Source organism: Theropithecus gelada, chromosome 11, assembly GCF_003255815.1.
Source record: "Theropithecus gelada isolate Dixy chromosome 11, Tgel_1.0, whole genome shotgun sequence".
Lineage (NCBI taxonomy): Eukaryota > Metazoa > Chordata > Mammalia > Primates > Cercopithecidae > Theropithecus > Theropithecus gelada.
This window is the reverse complement of record NC_037679.1, coordinates 95,802,356-95,823,651: the sequence shown is the minus strand read 5'-3', so window position 1 is coordinate 95,823,651 and position 21,296 is coordinate 95,802,356. Positions and strand designations below refer to the sequence as shown.

General features: G+C 42.1%; 1 protein-coding gene across 3 annotated transcripts in view; it reads left to right on the top strand.

The window, feature by feature from the left end:
- The window catches only part of KLRG1 (killer cell lectin like receptor G1), a 59,185-nt gene that overhangs the window by 189 nt on the left and 37,700 nt on the right, over window positions 1-21,296 (top strand). The window lies entirely within an intron of this gene.

Sequence of the window (21,296 nt, the reverse complement as noted above, 5' to 3'; positions counted from 1 at the left end):
GTTGAGTACCTTGGGGTGAATTATTATTGTTACTGTTACCTCTGTCGTTCCTTGCTGCCTCGTGGTATTTTACTTGATAAGCATGCTCTGCAACCGCCTCTGTTCGCCAGAGGTTACTTCTGCAAAGTAGGAAGAAACGAGCAACACGATGGTAATCTGTGTGCCTTTGCTAAGATCTTTAGCAGGTTCCTTTTGTCTTATTAGCCACTCGTTGAAGTCCTGCTCGTTCTTAAACTCTGTTCAAACGTTATTTCTCCTGTAACTTCCTGCATTCACTCTCTTCAGAATTAACCATTTCTTCCTGTGGACCCCCGCTTGTGGCTTGTAGCTGGCTTTAGCATGTTTTCATTCCGCTTTCACTCTTACGTTGCTTTTATGTGTGGCTCTACGCAGATGCCTGGATTTTTTATTCTTACCCCTCTCATTAGAACTACTACAGTGTTTTGAGTCTAATAATAATAAAAGAGAACGGATGCATATCTTGGTGGTGCGCCGCACTTTTGTAAGTGCTTTAAACGATAGTTAATTCACTTGGTCTTCACACCAACCTTATGAGGAAGTATGTTATCCCAAGTTTACAGATGAGTAAATTAAAGCAGATAGAAGCTAAGTAACACCGTGGGTCCCACAGCTATTAAGTTATCGAGCCAGTATTTAAATAGTCTCCATAGTCAATGCTCTCAAGCACTACGCTGTACCTACTGTATGCCATTCTGCATTTCTTCGTTTGTTAGTAACACATTCAGTTCAGGCTAGGTAGTAATCATATCTGGGTTGGATGTTGCCCCAATAAATAAAATTGAAACATTTTTTTCTTTCTGAAAATAAAAGGAATTTGTGATCAGATAACACAGAAAACAATAAAACAAAAATACATAAACTCACCAGGAGGGTGTGTATTTGCTTCATGAATATATGTTGTTTCCTTTTTTCAAAAATTTAATGTATCGGTCCCACACTGTGGCTCATGCCGGTAATCCCAGCACTTTGGGATTCCGAGGCAGGAGGATCACTTGAGGTCAGGAATTCAAGACTAGCCTGGGCAACATAGTGAGACCCCTTCTCTTAAAAAAAAAAAATTAGCTGGATGTGATGGTGCACAGCTGTAGTCCCAGCTGCTTGGGAGCCTGAGGCTGGAAGATTGCTTGCGCCTGGGAGTTGGAGGCTGCAGTGAGGTATGATCCTGCCACTACCCTCCAGCCTTGGTGAAAGAGTGAGAACCTATCTCAAAAATATATGTATGTATCAAATATTTTTCCATATCCTTAACTCCACAAATAAACTTTTTAATAGCATAATATTTAGTTCTATGCATTGCTACTTAACCAATGACATTAATGTTGAGCATATAAGTTATTTCTACAGACTCGCTTTTATCAAGTAACTCAACACAGCTTTACTGCGCAATTACTATGTGCCAAAACTACATAATATATAATATAGGTCTTGGGGATACAGCAGAGAAGAAAGACAAAAATCCCTGTTACAATCCATTCTAGAACTGATGTTCCTTTGTTGGTTAATTCAAGTTTTGATTTCAGAAATCTTGCCTCTTGGTGACTGCCTAGAGTAGCATTGGGCTGGAGGGGAGGAAGTGTTCATGTTAGAAATGGGGAATGGGCCAGAAATGCAGTTGAGTAGGTTGACTAACTCGTCTGCTGTCAGAGTGGAAGCAGGGGTAGTTTCCCTTTCCAACCACAGGCAAACAACCTGGGTCACTTCCTTGCTTCTCAGACCTCAGCGCCCTTTCTCGGTGCTTTCTGGGTTAGAATTCTCATCCCTGGGAACTGAGCTCAAGGTTCTTGCTGGGACAAAAATTGAAATGAGCAGGGTTTTTGTTGTTGTTGTTGTTGTTGTTGTCTGCATTTCTGGCCTGCCTCCTTTCTAGCCTCATTATTAACCAGCACACTCCCCACAATAAACCTACACCCACACTGCCTTCTCCCACACAAGGTAAATTGTTCACTTTGTTTAGAAAGAAGTTTTAGGATTGTTGTCCTGAATCAAATGGGAACTGTTCCGTATAATCATAGAGAGGAAGGTAACTAATGGTCCTAGAACCTCAGCTTCCCATGTAGCTGGGACCACAGGTGCAAGCCACCATGCCCAGCTAATTTTTGTGTTTTTTGTAGAGACTGGGTCTCACATTTTTACCCAGGCTTGTCTTAAACTCCTAAACTCAAACAATCTGCCTTCCTCAGCCTCCCAAAGTGCTGGGATTACAGGTGTGAGCCACTGAGCCCGGCTCAGATGCTGTTCAAAATGATCATGTTTACCATATTTCAAGGACTAAATATAGTTTTTGGTGACTTTCAATTTTAATATAATTTATCATTTATAGAGAAGATGAAAGGATAGTACAAAGAACTCTGCTACACGCTTTACGTGAATTCATCTCTTTCCCCTCCATATACATTAGTTTATTTTGAACAAGTTGAGAGTAAACTTCCATTACCACTAAATATGTCAGTGTGTATTTCCTAGAAGCAAGGACATCCTCTTATCAAAATCAGGAACTACAGTATTAATACAATATTATCAAATCTATAGTCTGTATTCAATATTTTATCACGTGTTTAAATAGATGCTCTGTATAATTACTTCCCATTTCCCAACAATCACAGGAGCCAAGCCAGAGTCACACATTGTAATTAGTTGTCATTGATCTTACTTGACTTTGAAATTTTGATAGGTACTGGCTACTTGTTTTGTAGAATGTCTTTCATTTTGGTTTTGTCTGATATATCTGATGTAGGACTTTTCTCGGTCACTTTGCCAACCAAGGACCCCTCCATAGCTAGTGACACCACCCCCCACCCCCAGGCCTCACTTGACCCACTGCCTGTGTTACAGTTTGTACCTGCGTTCGGTGGTTCCTGAACTCTTGTCCCACATCCAAGAAGAATGAGGATATGCTGACAATTTGAAGGATGAGAAGGATGGAGGAGAATTTTATTGAGCAATGGAACAGCTCTCAGGGGAGAGGGGATGCTGTAGGTGGAGGTGGTCCCCCACCCCTGCAGTCAGGTGATTTCTCACCCATTGTGGCTGGATCTGGGCTTTTATGGATTCAGAATGGGAAGTGTGTGCTGGTTTGTGAGTATGCAAAAAAAGTTAAAGTGAAGACACCACTCAAAGGTGGGCACAACAGTGTAGAAAACCAATTAGGAAAGGGTAGGTCTGTGTAAAATGGGTGAAAGGTGGGGATCAATCAGAGAAAAACGTGCCAAATGGGAAGACAGGTTCTTAATCCGGTCCATGGATTTGACTTGTAGCTTGGCTTTCAGGCCTTAAACTGTCTTCAGCTTGGAGATGGGGTTTCACTGGGAATCTGCCTAGCCTTTTGTCTGCCTCCTGCCACTATCATTTCTTAATGATTATATTTAAGTGTGCATTTTTTTTGGATAGAAATGCAAGAGAAGTAATACGTTTTTATATCAATCAGGGTCCATTCAGAAACAGATATCATATTCGTGATTTTAACAGGAAAAATTTAAAGAATTGTTTTCTAGTAAAAGATGATCAGTTACTAAAAGAGGACTCTATGATACAGAAGAATCAGCTACAAAAAGGAGCTGTTATTTCTAGGGATGAAGAAGAGTTAATAAAGGAGTTACTTAAGTTAAAGGAAATGCTCCCTTCCCCAACTGCAAGATTAGAGATTCAGATCTCTGAGGCAAGGGTGTGTTTCCTACCACAGGAACATACAGCCCACCCACTGATGAGGCTGAGAAGTTGCTGGAGGGTGTGGGCCTCTGTTGAGCAGCCAGTGGGAATCTTTTAATGGTGGCTCCTTTATGCTTTTGACATGTCCATATCATTTTTTGAGGAATTCTTTACTTTCAGACACATAAGATGTTCCATGTTTATCTTGTAGCATTCAGCATGAACGGACCTGGAGGACATCATGCGGAGTGAAATAAGCCACACGCAGAAAGAAAAATACAATATGATATCTGTTGTATGTAGAGTCTTAAAAACAAAAATCGCCATAGAAACAGAGTAAGAGGATGGTTACCGGGGCGGGGTAGGGGAAATGGGAAGATATAGGTCAAAAGGTACAAAGTTGCAGTTAGATTCTAATGTGTAACATGAGGACTGTAGTTAATATTGTGTTGTATACTGGTACTTTGCCAGGAGAGTAGATTTTAGGTACTCTTACCACCAAAAATAAATAAATAAAGGAAACTACATGAGATGATGAATATGTTACTTTGCATGACTGTAGTAATCACTTCACTATGTATATGTATATCAATCAAAATATCTTGTATGCCTCAAATGTATTTTTTTTTTTTTTTTTTTTTTTGAGACGGAGTCTCGCTGTGTCTCCCAGGCTGGAGTGCAGTGGCACGATCTCGGCTCACTGCAAGCTCCGCCTCCCGGGTTCACGCCATTCTCCCGCCTCAGCCTCCCAAGTAGCTGAGCCTACAGACGCCCGCCACCACGCCCGGCTAGTTTTTTGTATTTTTAGTAGAGACGGGGTTTCACCATGTTAGCCAGGATAGTCTCGATCTCCTGACCTCGTGATCCACCCGCCTCGGCCTCCCAAAGTGCTGGGATTACAGGCTTGAGCCACCACGCCCGGCCTCAAATGTATATTTTAGAAAAGTTTTATAGTTCTCTTACCCTTATCCTAGAATCAGTCATTTCACCGAGGGGTCCTGGTTCTTTTAGTGGAAAATGGTATTGAGAAACCAAGATGTGATTATGAGTTGTGTTTGTTGCTACTTGTGTGTCACTGCTTCAGTGTCAGTAGACAGAGCTAGGAAATTGTATATTTCCAAGAGTGAACCAAGTTCCCATTATATTCATTGTATGTATACATTTATTCACATATAAGAAAACACAGGAAGTGATTTTTTAACTGATAAGTGGTTTTTTAACTATATGATGTGTGAAGCAAGCCTGCTAGTAAGAGTTCCATATTTGTTTAAAGTTCTGTTTTCTCTTGTTAAGGCAAAATATATAAATCATGAAATGTACAACTCTTAAGGATACAATTCAATTAATTTCTACAAATGCATCATAACTGTTACCCCTCTGTAATAAAAAAATTTAGAAGATTTTCATCATCCAAGAAAATTTCCTCATGCTCCTTTTCAGTCATTTTCTCCTAGTCCTAGAGGCAACTATTGCTCTGATTTTTTTTTTATTTTTATTTTTTTGAGCTAGAGTCTCTATCACTCAGGCTGGAGTGCGATGGTGCAAACATGGCTCATTACAGCCTCGACCACCCAGGCTCAAATGATCCTCCCAGTTGGCCTGTGGAGTAGCTGGGAGCACAGGAGTGTGCCACCATGCTAGGATAATTTTTTTATTTTTTGTAGAGATGAGGTTTCCTTATTTTGCCCAAGCTGGTCTTGAATTCCTGGGTTCAAGTAATCTTTCCATCTCAGCCTCCCGAAGTGCTGAGATTACAGGCATGAGCCACCAAGCCTGGTCTTTTGAAGTTTTCTTTTTTTTTTTTTTTTTAAATTATAGATTAATTTTGCCTATTTTAGAACTTAGTATAAATGGACAGATACTGATAGTGGTGGGAAGCAGACAAATTCCTAGGCAGATTTGGGTGGGTCCCTGGTGAAAACCAACCTTCGAGTCAAAGACAGCCTGAAACCTGAAAACTCACCTGCCAGTTCTGGGTAGAATCCAAGACCCAAGTGAGAACTCCCGCAATGCCTTTTAGCCAGTCAAATGGTGCTTTTTCCAGGCTGCCTATGGACCAATCAGCACACACTCCCCTATTCTGAGCCCATAAAAACTCCCAGACTGAGCTGCACAGTGGGACTACCCACCTTTGGGTCCCCTCTCTGCTGAGAGCTCTTCTGTTGCCCAATAAACGTCCTCTCTGCCTTGGTCACTCTGCAGTTGTCAGTGTAACCTCATTCTTCTTGAACGCAGGACAAGAACTCAAGGACCTTTCGAACAGCGGGTGCAAAAGAAGCTGCAAAGCTGTAGCCCTCCTGCCCATTCCTGGCACTAGGTGGCCACCCCACGTTATGGGAAGTGGTGGTGGGGCCAGGCCAGCCCAGGAGCCTCAGGCTGGTGGGACTGAACAAGCTGGGACGTGCCCCCGTTCAGCAAAGCTTGTGGACGGCAGGAATGAATGAACTGTAACACAAATGAACTGAGACTCCTGTGGGGTGCAGACCTTGGGATTCCCCGAGCCAGAGCTGTAACATACTGTGACACCCCCCACCACATTTTTTTTTTTTCTTTTTGAGACAGAGTCTCACTCTATCACCCAGGCTGGAGTGCAGTGGTGTGATCGTGGCTCACTGCAACCTCTGCCTCCCAGATTCAAGTGATTCTCCTGCCTCAGCTTCCTGAGTAACTGAGATTACAGGTTCCTGCCACCATGTCTGGCTAATTTTTTGTATTTTTAGTAGAGACAGGGTTTTGCCATGTTGGCGCAGCTGGTCTTGAACTCCTGACCTCAAGTGATTCTCCCACCTCAGGCTCCCAAAGTGTGGGGATTTCAGGCATGAGCCACTGCACTTGGCCTTTGAGGTTCCACAGTTGCTGGTGTCTCTGAGTTTTTTGGGTGCCACTGCGTTCCCTTCGTTCATACGCCAGTGCCCAAGGTAGAAGCTGCTTGCAGTATACCTGATCCAGCCACAGCTTCACATGAAGCTAGTGCCTGGAGGTGATGCCCTGCTGTAGCAGCTAGCATGCCTGGCTTGTCCTTGGTAGGTGTGAGATCTAGGCCAGTAGCGCTAGCGAAGAACCAAGCACAGCCTGCCAAGCCCAGTGGGTGGAGCCAGCCCAGTGGTCACGAGTGAATTTTTTTTTTTTATTATACTTTAAGTTCTAGGGTACATGTTACATATGTATACATGTGCCATGTTGGTGTGCTGCACCCATTAACTCGTCTTTTACATTAGGTATATCTCCTAATGCTATCCCTCCCCCGTCCTGCCTCCCCACAATAGGACCCAGTGTGTGATGTTTGCCTTCCTGTGTCCAAGTGATCTCATTGTTCAGTTCCCACCTATGAGTGAGAACATGCGGTATTTGGTTTTCTGTTCTTGCAATAGTTTGTTGAGAATGATGGTTTCCAGCTGCATCCATGTCCCTACAAAGGACACGAACTCATCCTTTTTTATGGCTGCATAGTATTCCATGGTGTATATGTGCCACATTTTCTTAATCCAGTCTGTCACTGATGGACATTTGGGTTGATTCCAAGTCTTTGCTATTGTGAATACGAGTGAATCTTGATCTTGAGCAGGAGCCCCCCGGCCGTGGAGGTCTCTGTGGAGCAACACCAAAAAATCCTGTGTCAATAGCATGTTCCTTTTGCATTTGTTTGATTTCTTTCACTGTAGTATCTGTGAAATTGTATGTATCAGTAGTAGGTTTTGTTTTGTGTTTTGGTGGGGTAGTATTACATTTTATGAATACAATAGCCCTCCCTTCTCCTCAGGGGACATGTTCCAAGGCCCCTGGTGTGGACAGCATCTAACCCAGTTGCCTTCAATGAGAATATGTTTCTGTTCATATCTTCCACCCACAAATTTAATGCCTTTTCCATCTTAACTAAGCACTTAGCATGGCCCACGGCAGTAACTTTTGCAGTTTGAGTTGCAACAGCAAAACTAGCACATGTTTCTTTTCCCTTCTTCACAATTTAACAGATAGAGAATTTATTCTTACCATAGAATATATACATATAGATGTTTTTTTTAGTAAGTTAAGAACCTTCACCTTTTTATTTAAAGGAAGCACTTTACACTTCTCTTTGGCATGTCTGCATAGCCAGCATTACTACTCTTGCGCTTTGTGGACATTATTTAGTACAAGAAGAGTTACTTGCACTGCTATACTGTGGCAGTCAATCTGATAACTGAGAGGGACGCTAATGGGCAGGGAGCGTCCACAGCGTGTTTCCAATGGACGAAGGGGTGATTCATGTCCCAGGTAAGATGGAGCAGGACAGTGCTAGATTTTATCACAGTACCCAGAACATGCAATTTAAAACTTATAAGTAGTTTATTTCTGAAATTTTTCATCTAGTATTTTCAGACCTTGGCTGACCACTGGTAACTGAAGTTGTAGAAAGCAAAACTGCAGATAAGGGTGGGGAACTATTGTATTTCTCATCTTATTCATTCCTCTTTTGATGGGCATTTGGGTTCTATCTGTATTTTCTTCTAAGAAGTCTTACAGTTTTGTTTATGTCTGTAATTTATTTAAAAAAATTTTTAGAGACAGGCTGTTTTTGCTATAGTGCCCAGGCTGGTCTCAAACTCCTGGCCTCAAGCAATTCTCCCAACATGGCCTCCCAAAGTATTGGGATTACAAGCATGAACCAGTGTGCCTGGCCTATGATCTATTTTGAATTAGTTTTTGTATATGGTTGAGGTAGGACTGAGGTTCCTTTTTTTCCCCATATGGATATATAATGACTTCCTATAACATTATTTGACTATTTTTTCCTCCCTTAATTGCTTCAGAGCTTTGTTGAGAATCAATTGATTGTATAAATGTAGTTCTATTTCTGGACTTAATTCTGTTTAATTGATATCTTTATTATTATGCTAATAATACACTCCTGATTCTTCTAGTTTTATATTAAGTCTTGAAGAAAGGTATTATAAGTCTTTCTTGTCTTTTCAAGATTGTTTTGGCTATTCTAGGTCCTTTGCATTTCCATATACACTTGAAAAGCAACCTGTTAATTTCTGTTAGAAAATCCTGCTGGGGCAAGGCATAGTGGCTCACACATGTAATCTCAGTGCTTTGGGAGGTTGAGATGGGAGGATCACTTGGGCTCAGGAGTTCAAACCAGCTTGGGCAACATGGTGAGACTCTGTCTCTACAAAAAAAGCTAAAAATTAGCTGAGTGTGATGGCGTGTGCCTATGGTCCCAGCTACCTGAGAGGCTAAAGTGGGAGGATCGCTTGAGCCTAGGTCAAGGCTTCAGAGAACCGTGGTCTACAGCCTGGGCAACAGAGTGATACCCTGTATAAAAAAAAAAAAAGAAAGAAAAAAATCCTGCTGGGGTTACAATTGGGGTTGATATGAATTTGTAGATAAATTTGGGGAAAATTGACATCTTAATGTTGAGTCTTATAATTCATGAATGTGAAACCACCTTTGCAGAACCATAAGTAATGAGAGAAGTCTAATATGGTTGACTCCATCTTGCTTCTAACCTCTCAGGTTACATTGTTTTTTTGTTCATTCTAATGTGGGGGCCAAGATAACTGTAAGAGGAATTTAGTTTACAGTTAAAGCCACATTCATAAGACAAAGTTAAAATTATGGTAGGGGCTTGAACTTTGCTAAAGAATAGGCGTAGTTGAATGATGACCCACCACTGCTTAGCTTGTTTTTGTTGTATAAGTTGCTTACTGCCCCAGAGTCATGTATCTGGGGTCGCAGGATTTAGAGCTTCTCGAACTACTCCTGTAGGTAATATTACTATTGTAAAACCTAAAGAACTGGTCTTTGAGACATTTTTCAGATTTAGCATTTCAGGATACCAAGAGGTGCCACCTGGTCCTGAGACCCCTTCCCAGGAAATGACTTGCCTGTGTGAGTACAGTTTTAGACACTCCTGCAATTTCATCCCCAGCCAATCAGTTGTTTCAATTCTCCAGCCCCCTGCCTGCCAAAGTAGTAGTTAAAAAACCCAAACCTCTGAACTCTTGTGGGGATAGGTTTGAAAAGTGTCTGTCGTTCTCCTCACTTGGCTGGCCCTGCAATTATTAAACTCTTTGCTGCAACACCTGCTATTCTCATTGTTTTTTTCAGGGTGGCAGGCAAGAAGAACCCCTCGGGCTATGACAAATAGGGTACAACTCTATTTATGTAAGCCTTAATTTTTTTCAGCAGTGTTTTACAGTTTTCAGTGTAGAGGACTTACATGTCTTTTGTTACATTTGTCCTGAAGTAGCTTATTTTTTGATGCTTTTATAAATGAGGTTATCATGAAAAATTTATTTCATGAATGTTTACTGGTAGTATGTAGAAACACAATTGGTTTTTGTGTTTGTAACTGTATTCTGTTACCTTGCTACTTATTCTGGAAGTTGCTTTTTGGATTTGTTAGGATTTTATATAGAGACAATAAATTTATCTGCTAGTTTAATATCTATTTTCAGACTTCTGGATTCTAGTCATGATGGTATAACTGGGACTGGATTTATTCTTCTATCTTAAACAACTGGCAGACTGGGAAAACATATGGAACAATGGCTTTTTGATATTGGACAACAGATAACACAAGACAGCGATTCCTGAGAGGAGGGCAATAAGTTAGGCGAACCCCACAATTCCCACTGCTTAATGCGTGGGGAGACTATCCAAGGTGCAGTGCAGGAAAGGGGAACCCAAACAGAGCCTGGAAGTTTCACTGAGCTTCAGGGGGAGACAGTGTGGAGTTTGAGAAGACTAAAGCAGCTCAGATTTGTGGGTTAGAGTACCAGAGAAAAGAGAGATGCACAAAGAGTGAGCTCTAGATAACTACAGAGGAATCCTCTCAAGCCTTTGGTTGAGTTCTGAGCTGAACCACTTCAAAGCAGTAGGCAGAACAACTCCTAGATCTCACACAGGGCTACGAATAGTGTTTTCACCTGCCAGAGTGGAAAGATGTTCTCAGTATATGGGATTTTTCAGTAAAGTTCTGAGAAGACTTTTCACTTACTTGCGTGTTCAAATTAGTTCTAGACTTGTATAAACCCCTGGTAAAGCTTTAATATGGTGGGAAGCGTGGATCCATGGATTGCTTACATTTTTGCATGTCTTGCAAGCAGAGGCACTAACTGACCTTTTGTTCCAGACAGTCTTTTCAAGGATATTGGAATAATGAACAGCCTTAGAATACAGAAATACTGTCTCCTTCTGGGAACAAGGACAGATTTGTTTATTGTCCAGTGTAATGAAGGTCATGTGTCCTTCTGGGACAAAATATAGTACTGCTTGTAGCACATTATAAAAATTCAGATTCCCTAAGCTCAAGGGAGATTCCCTAAAGTCTCCTTTCATTTGACTCACTCAATGTTTTGTGATAGTTAGGTTATTTGAGGGGACAAGGTGTAGGAGATGGCAAACAGGAGAAAAAGAAAATTTCTACCCTAATTATCAAAGATACCAAAAGTGTCATCTCCTTTAATTCCTGTACCAAGTCAGCAAGTTAGGTTTCATCATTATTTCCATTTTGCCTAAGGAAACGGAGGTTCACAGACATTAAACTGCTCAAGCTGTGATGCAGACCCACTGGTTGCACAGCATCCATCTGGCCTTTTCCATATTGCTGCTTTGAGACTTGGGAGGCAAGAAAAACCAATGCAAACAGGAATCTCATGTTCCTTGCCACACTGTAAATAGTAATGTCCTTTGCCTTTGAGCCAGGAGTTTTGTGTCTTTAGCTAATATTTGTGAAACTTGGTGGGTTAATGTGTTTGCTCAGAAGTAGCATAAAATCTCTGATTCTTCACAGTTCTAGATAAAAAGCAGGCCTCAAAAGGCTCAAACTGATAACAGGTAACTGCATACCATAAAAAAAGATGGCAATTTTTATTTATTTATTTATTTATTTATTTATTTATTTATTTATTTATTTATTTTTGGAGATGGAGTTTCACTCTTGTTGCCCAGACTGGAGTGCAATGGTGTGATCTCAGCTCACTGAAACCTCTGTCTCACAGGTTCAAGTGACTGTCCGGCCTCAGCCTCCTGAGTAACTGGGGTTACAGGCACCCGCCACCATGTTTTTTTTTTTTTTTTTTTTTTTAGTAGAGACAGGGTTTCACCATGTTGGCCAGGCTGGTCTTGAACTCCTGACCTCAGGTGATCCGTCCGCCTCGGCCTCCCAAACTGGGATTACAGGCATGAGCTACCACCCCCGGCAGCAATTTTTAAAAGAACACAATATCTGGCATTCTGCTGTCTGGCATCCAGGTAAAAATTGTCACACAGGCCAGGTGTGGTGGCTCTCGTCTGTAATCCCACTGCACTGAGTGTCCAAAGTGGGAGGATCACATGAGGCCAAGAGTTTGAGACCAACCTGGGTAACATAGGAAGACCCCATCTCTACAAAAAATTTAAAAATTAGCCAGGCATGGTGGTATGTACCTGTAGTCCCAGCTACTCAGGAGGATGAGGTGGGAGAATTGTTGGAGGCCAGGGAGATGGAGGTTACAGTGAGCTATGATCCTGCCATTGCACTCCAGCCCATGCAACAGAGTGAGACCCCATCTCTTGCCAGGCTTGCTAAGAAGGAGGTAAATGTGATCCATTACAAGGAGAAAAAAAATTAATAGAAAGAGACCCAGAAATGACAAAGCTGATAGAATTATCAGCAAGGGTGATAAATCAGGTATTATAAATACACTCCATATGTTCAGAGAATAGAGGAAAACTGAACATGGTGAAGAGAAAAATGGAAGATATTCAAATATCTTCTAGAAATGAGAAGTATAATATCCGAAATGATAAGATGAATATATAATGGATGGGATCAACAATGATTAGAAACTGCCGAAGGAAAGATTAGCTCACTTGAAAACATGGTATCAGAAAATATCCAAAATAAACACATGGAGGCCAGGAGTGGTGGCTCACACCTGTAATCCCAGAACTTTGGGAGGCTGAGGTGAATGGATCACTTGAGCCCAGGGTTCAAGATCAGCCTGGGCAACATGGCAAAACCCCATCTCTACCAAAAGAAAATACTCAAATTAGCTGGGCGTGGTGTTGAACACCTGTAGTCCCAGCTACTCAGAGGGCTGAGGTGGGAGGATAGCTTGAGCCCAGGAGGTGGAGGTTGCAGTGAGCCGAGATCACACCACTGCACTCCAGCCTGGGCAACAGAGCCAGACCCTGTCTCCGCCACCCACCCACCTCCAAAAAAAAAAAACAAAAAACAAAAAAAAGGAAACAAACAAAATAAACCCACAGGGAAAAAGGAAGATACCTCTCCCAACCCTGAAAAGATCAGAACTTCAGTGACCTGTGGTACTACGTCAATCAATCTAACATGTATAATTAGGGTTTCAGAAAGAGGACAGATTTGGCCCAATTTTTTCCAAATGAGATGAAAATGAAAAACTCATAGATCAAAGATTCTCAATAGATTTTGGGCAGAAGAAACATGAAAAATTATATATATACCAAGCTACATTATTAAGCTGCTGAAAGTCAATGATAAAGAGAATATCTTAAAAGCAACCAGAGAAAAAATACACAATGGCATAGTTTCTTTGCATCAGAAACTATGCAAGCTGGAAAAAGTTAGATACATTTAAAACACCGGGGTGAGTATGGAAAACCCTGTCAACCTAGCGTTCCATGCATTCAAAAATACCTTTCAGAAATGAAGGCAAACTAAAGTTTTTTCGCATGAACACATGCTGAGAGAATTCATTGCAAACAGACCACTAAGAGATATATTAAAGGATTTTTTCTTTTCTTTTTTTTTTTTTTTTGAGATGGAGTCTTGCTCTGTAGCCCAGGCTGGAGTGCAGTGGCGTGATCTTGGCTCACTGCAACCTCTGCCACCGGGGTCCCGGTTCAAGAAATTCTCCTGCCTCAGTCTCCCAAGTAGCTGGGATTACAGGCACGTGCCACCATGCCCAGCTAATTTTTGTATTTTTAGTAGAGACAGGGTTTCACTGTGTTGGCCAGGATGGTCTTGAGCTCCTGACCTCGTGATCCGCCCATCTCGGCCTCCCAAAGTGCTGGGATTACAGACGTGAGCCACTGCACCCGGCCGATTTTAAAGGAATTTCTTCTGCATGAAGGGAAATAGCACCAAGGGAAAAGTTAGGTTTATACAAGGTAATGTAGAACATTTAGAAATGTTAAATATATGTGTAAGTGTAAAATACACCTGTTCAAAAAATTTTTTATTATACTTTAAGTTCTAGGGTACATGTGCACAATGTGCAGGTTTGTTACATATGTATACATGTGCCATGTTGGTGTGCTGCACCCATTAACTCATCATTTACATTACGTATTTCTCCTAATGCTATCCCTCCCCACTACTCCCACCCCATGACAGGCCCTGGTGTGTGATGTTCCCCTTCCTGTGTCCAAGTGTTCTCATTGTTCAATTCCCACCTGTGAGTGAGAACATGTGTACACCTGTTCAATTTTTTTTTTTTTTTTTTTTTTTGAGGCAGAGTCTCACTCTGTCGCCCAGGCTGGAGTGCAGTGGCCGGATCTCAGCTCACTGCAAGCTCCGCCTCCCGGGTTCACGCCATTCTCCTGCCTCAGCCTCCCGGGTAGCTGGGACTACAGGCGCCCACCACCATGCCTGGCTAGTTTTTTGTATTTTTTAGTGGAGAGGGGGTTTCACCGGGTTAGCCAGGATGGTCTCGATCTCCTGACCTCGTGATCCGCCCGACTCGGCCTCCCAAAGTGCTGGGATTACAGGCTTCAGCCACCACGCCCAGCTGCTCACATTTTTAAAGATATCTCTGAAAAAGTAGTAACTAGGCTGAACCACGTGACTGACACCTGTAATCCTAGCACTTTGGGAGGCTGAGGCAGGAGGATCCCTTGAGCCCAGGAGTTTGAGACCAGCCCTGGCAACATAGCAAGACTCCATCTCTACAAAAAATTAAAAAATTAGCCAGGCATGGTGGTGCGTGCTTGTAGTTTTAGCTACTTGAAGGCTGAGATAGGAGGATTTCTTGAGCCTGGGAGTTCGAGGCTCAATATATGGAACAATGGTTCCATGTATTTTCTGCACTCCAGCCTGGCCAACAGAGCTGAACCTTGTCTCAACAAACAAAGAAGAAAAATAATTTATTTTGCAATTTATAACAATAGAAGTAAAATGTATGAAAACGGCCAGGGAAAGGGAGAAGGGTATACTATTGTAAAGTTCACTTCATATACATGAAGTAGTATAGTATTATTTGAGAGCAGAATGTGATTAAAGATGTACAATGGAGAACCTAGAGCAATATAACAGAAAGAAAGAAAAGAAGGAAGGAAGGGAGAAAAGAAAGAAAAATGAAGGAAAGGGAAGGAAGGAGGAGAGAGGGAATAAATAAAGAAAGGGAAAGATAAATAATAAGCAATAGTGAAGATAAAGTAGAATCATGAAAGACATTCTGTTTAAAAAAAGATAAGAAGAAAGAAAAATGAACAGAAAATAAATGAAACATACAGAAGATAAAAAGCAAGGTAGTAGATATAAACTCACCTAAAATGATAATCACATTATCTAAATGGCCAAAATTCTCCAATTAAAAGGGGTTATCAGATTAGATTTTTAAAAAGGTCCAAGTGTATGCTATCTAAAACAAACAAACAACAGCAACAACAACAAAAAACACACACTGAGATAATAGAAAAATCTATACCATGCAAAGAGAGTTGGAGTGCCTGTCTTAATTAGACAAAGTAGATTTCAGAACAAGAAATATTACTAAGCCTTGCTCTAAAATAGAGTGACAATTTTATAAGGGATAAGGAGTGACAATTTTATAAGGATAAAAGGGTCAGATAATCAGGAGAACATGTGTTTGCCTCTAATAACACAGCTTCAATATACATAAAGCAAAATCTAAGAGAACTTGAGAGAAAAAGACAGATCCAAAATTATAATTGGAGGTTTTAACATCCCCATCCCACGTAATTAACAGAAAATCTGTGGTGATATAGCAGCTTTGAGCAGCATATCAGTTAAACTGTTTAATTGACATTAATATAGCATTTAATCCAACAAATGAATAGTGTACATTCTTTTCCAGTGCACACAGACTTTTACCAAGATAGCACATATTCTGGCCATAAAACAAGTTTTAATACATTTAAAAGGATTGAAATCTGCAAAGTATATTTCACAAAAATAGAATTAAACTAGACATCATTAATAAAATAATACCTGGAAAAATCCCCAAATATTTGAAAATTAACAGTTTTTGTATAACCCATGGATCAAAGAAGAAATAATAAATTAAATGACCAATATTTTGAATTGAACAAAAATGAAAACATTATCAACATCAAGGGATGCATCTAAAGCAGTGCTTACAGGGAAATTCATAACATTAAAATTTTAGCATTATGCTAAAATTTATAGCATTATTATTTTTTATTTCCACAGGGTGAGGTTTATCCTCAACAAAACTGTCCTCTCCCATCTCCAGCCTCGGACAGGGTAGGACAGGCGGGGGCTAAGATGTGGCTCCAGTGGCTGAGGGGCCTCTGAGAAACAAGTAAGGGCCCTGGGTTTCCAGGCAAGACCATGTCTGGCTCCTCCAGCCAGGCTGAGTCCGCTGTGCCTCCCTGCCCAGGCCTTGGGAAAGAGGAGGGTGCGCTGGCTCCTGGCTAGTTCCAAAGTGGAGTGTGAAAATAGTGAGATGTTTACATGCAGTAGCCAGTCCAGGGTGGTACTCACACCTCTTTCTGGAAGTTGACATTGGGTGGTTCTGTGGGCTCCCAGGCTGTTGCTTAGTGCAGTCAGCTGTTCTTGGGAGTTGTGGGGGAAGAGCCCAGTGTGATGGATTTGAGGGCATTCCAGCTCTGAGGTCGCAGTCTTCTTGGCAGTGGGCTGGCTACAGTAGCAGGTGAAAGTGTGGAACTTCGGGTGGAGTGCTCTTATTTTAGTTAAAAAAAAAAAAGTCTCAAATCAATGATCTAAGCTTTCACATTGAGGAATGAGAGGAAGAGGAGCAAATTACACTTAAAGTAAACAAAAGGAAGAATCTAATAGAGGCACAAAGCATCAATGGAATAGAAAATAGAAAACAGAGAAAATGAAGCCAAAATCTAGTTTTTAAAAAGTGATCAATAAAATTGATAAAATGTTGACAAACTGATTAGGGGAAAGGCACACATTTCCAGTATCAGGAATCAGAGAGGTAAAATCACTATAGATTCTAAGCCATGAAAAGGATACTAAGGGCTGGGCATGGTGGGGCTCATGCCTGTAATCTCAACACTTTGGGAGGCCAAGGTGGGTGGATTGCTTGAGCCCAGGAGTTTGAGACCAAACTGGGCAACATGGTGAAACCCCATCTCTACACAAAATGCCAGAGTTAGCCAGGTATGGTGGTGCATGCCTGTGGTCCCAGCTACTCTGGAGGCTGAGGTGGGAGGATTGCCTGAGCCTGGGAGGTTGAGGCTGCAGTGAGCTGTGATTGTGCCACTCTCCACCAGTCTGGGCGACAGAGGGAGACCTTGTCTCAAAAAAAAAAAAAAAAGATAATAAGTGGTCGGTAAAGTCTGGCCTGTGTGCCTAATCTGGCTTGCCATCTCTTTTGTGAGTAAAGCTTTATTGGAATACAGACACAACTATTTACATTTTATCTATGGCTGAGTAGTTATGGGAGGCCACATTGCCAGAAAAGCCTGAAATATTTACTATGTGGCTTCTTACAGAAAAAGTTTGCTGACCCCTGACTTAGTTGAAAAGAACAAATTCATTGACAGACACTAACTATCAAAGTCACTCAAGGAAACATAGATAGCCTGTATATTCCCCTGTCCCCTGAAAAAATTGATTTATAGTTAAAGTTTTCCCACAATGAAAGCTTTGGGCCCAGATGGCTTCACTGGTAAATTCCACTTCTTCCTTTTCATCTTTTATTTATTTACTTTTCGGCTTCACTGGTAAATTCCACTTCTTCCTTTTCATCTTTTATTTATTTACTTTTCTCTAGGATTTCAGTACAGTGTTTCATAGAGTTGCTGAAATAAGACATCTTTGCCTTGTTCTTAGTCTTACTGAGATAACATTCAATATTTTACCTTAAGTGTGTTAGGTTAGTTGTAGGTTTTATGTAGAAGCCATTATCAGATTGGGAAAGTTTCCTTCTGTTCCTTTGCAGACCTTATTTATTCTGAATGGGTGTTAAACTTTTTTTCATGCTTCTTTCTGCTTCAGTTCACTTGACCTATATCGTTTTTCTTTTTCATTATGTTAATATGGCAAAGCACACTGACTGCTTTTAGAATGTTAAACCCACATTGTACATTTCTGGGATAAACTGTATTTTGTCATGATGATTTATTTATTTTATATTTTTATAGATATTTTGTTAAAGATTTTCATGTCTATAATCTTGAAGGCTGAGTGTCTGTAATTTTCTTTTCTTGCAATTTTTTGTCAGGTTTGGTATCAGAGTCATAATGGCCTCCTAAACCAAATTGGGAGAGTGTACTTATATTTTCTATTTTTTGAAGGAGCCATGTTATTTATTTCTTTTTTTTTTTTTTTTTTTTTTTTTTGAGACGGAGTCTCGCTCTATCGCCCGGGCTGGAGTGCAGTGGCCGGATCTCAGCTCACTGCAAGCTCCACCTCCCGGGTTCACGCCATTCTCCTGCCTCAGCCTCCTGAGTAGCTGGGACTGCAGGCGCCCGCCACCTCGCCCGGCTAGTTTTTGTATTTTTTAGTAGAGACGGGGTTTCACCGGGTTAGCCAGGATGGTCTCGATCTCTTGACCTCGTGATCCGCCCGTCTCGGCCTCCCAAAGTGCTGGGATTACAGGCTTGAGCCACCGCGCCCGGCCCCATGTTATTTATTTCTTAAAGTTTAATATAGTATGCTATTGAAGTCACCTGAGCACGAAGTTTTCTTCGTGTGTAAGTTTGTATTAACCAATTCCTTTTTTTTTAGTGGTAACAAAGCTATTCAAAAATTTATTGCTTTTTGTGTCAGTTTGTTAAATTCTGTTTTTTTAAATAAAGAATTTGTCTACTTAATCTAACTCGTTAAATTTATTGACATAAAGATATAATATTATGTTATTATACTTTTGATGTCTTTAAAATCTTTAGCAATATAGCCTCTCCATTCTTAATACTGGTAATTTGTGTTTTTTCTCCTTGTTATTTTTATTTATTTACTTATTTATTTATTGAGACTGATTCTTGCTCTGTTGCCCAGGCTGGAGTGCAGCAACTCACAGCAACACACCCCCTACCCTGCCCACAACCCCCAGGTTCAAGCGATTCTCCTACCTCAGCTTCCCAAGTAGCTGGAATTACAGACACAAGCCACCACACCTGGCTAATTTTTGTATTTTTAGTAGAGATGGGGTTTCATTATGTTGGCCAGGCTGGTCTCAAACTCCTGACCTCAAGTGATCTGCCTGCCTTGGCCTCCCAAAGTGCTGGGATTACAGGGATGAGCCACCATGCCCAGTCTTTTTTTTTCCCTGTTTCTTGATCAGTGTTTTAAAAATATGTGTTATCATTATTTTCATTTTTATTTTGTCCTTGTCAAACAGCTTAGATGTTTTTCCAGCGTTATTGAGATATAATTGACAACTAAAATTGTACATATTTAAGGTATACAACTTGATGTTTTGATATATGTGTGCATTGAGAAATGTTACAATCAAGGTAACTAACACACTCATCACACTTTTTTTTTTTGTGGTAATGAGAACACTTAAAATCTACTTTCTTAGCACATTTTAAGGATACAATACAGATTGTTAACTGTAGTCACATGGCTGTACATTAGATTTCCAGAACTTATTCATCCTGCATAACTGAAACTTTGTACCCTTTGACCAACATTCTCCATTTCCCCCTCCCTCCAGCTTCTGGTAGCCACCATTTTACTCTTTGCTTCTCTCAGTTTGACTATTTTATTTATTTCCTTATATATTTATGGTGATGGGGCCTTGCTATGTCACCCAGCCTGGAGTACAGTGGTGTGGTCATAGCTCACTGTAGCCTTGACCTCCCACGCTTAAATGATCCTCCCATACCAGCCTCCTGGGTAGCTGGTACCACAGGCATGCACCACCACATCCAAATAACTAAAATATTGTTTTTTTGTAGAGAAAGGGTCTCCCTGTGTTGCCCAGGTTGGTTGTGAACTGGGCTTAAGTGATCATCCTGCCTTGGCTTTCCAAGATGCTGGTGTGTCCGGAATTGGTGGGTTCTTGGTCTCACTGACTTTAAGAATGAAGCCACGGACCCTAGCGGTGAGTGTTACAGTTCTTAAAGATGGTGTGTCTGGAGTTTGTTCCTTCAGAGGTTCAGATGTGCCTGGAGCTTCTTCCTTCTGGTGGGTTCGTCCTGTCGCTGGCTTCAGGAGTGAAGCTGTAGACCTTCGGGTGAGTGTTACAGCTCATAAAGGCAGCGTGGACCCAAAGAGTGAGCAGCCTCAAGATTTATTGCAAAAAGCACAAGAACAAACCTTCCACAGTCTGGAAGGGGACCCCAGAGATTGACACTGGCTGGGCCGGCAGCCTGCTTTTATTCCCTTATCTGGCTCCACCCACATCCTGCTGATTGGTCCATTTTACAGAGAGCTAATTGGTCCTCTTTACAGAGAGCTGATTGGATTGTTTTGACAGAGCGCTGATTGGTACCTTTACAATCCTTGAGCTAGACACAGAGTTCCAGACATAAAAGTTCTCCAAGTCCCCACTAGGTTAGCTAGATACAGAGTACCAATTGGTGTATTTACAAACCTTGAGCTAGACACAGAGTACTGATTGGTGTATTTACAAACCCTGAGCTGGACACAGAGTGCTGATTGGTGCGTTTACAATCCTTGAGCGAGACACAGAGTGCTGGACATAAAAGTTCTCCAAGTTCCCACTAGGTTAGCTAGATACAGAGTACCAGTTGGTGTATTTACAAACTTGAGCTAGACACAGAGTACTGATTGGTGTATTTACAAACCCTGAGCTAGACACAGAGTGCTGATTGGTGTGTTTACAATCCCTTAGCTAGACATAAAAGATCCCCAAGTCCCCACCAGACTCAGGAGCCCAGCTGGCCTCACCCAGTGGATCCCACACCTGGGCTGCAGGTGGAGCTGCCCGCCAGTCCTGAGCTGCACCTGCACTCCTCAGCCCTTGGGCGGTCTATAGGACCGGGCCTCACTGAGCAGGGGGCAGCGCCCTGCGGGGCGGAGGGGGGAGGGGGGGGGGGCGGGGAGGGGGTGCTCAGATATGGTGGGCTGCAGGTCCTGAGGCCTGCCCCGCCAGGCAGCTAAAAATTTGAGAGCAGCGCCGGAGGACCGGTGCTGCTGTGGGACCCGGGGCAACCTCCGCAGCTGCTGGCCCGGGTGCTAAGCCCCTCACTGCCCTGAGCTGGCGGTGCCGGCCTGCCCCTGAACACGAGCCTGCCCCAATGGGAACTGCCACTGGCCTGGGAGCGCCGCCCTGGTTCCTGCTGGTGCCTCTTCCTCCACACCTCCCCGCAAGCAGAGGGAGGCTGCTCTGGCCTCATCCAGCCCAGAGAGGGGCTCCCACGGTGCCGTGGCAGGCTGAAGGGCTCCTCAAGCGCCACCGGAGTGGATGCCGAGGCCGAGGAGGTGCTGAGAGTGAGGGCTGCTAGCACATTGTCACCTCTCACTGGGATTA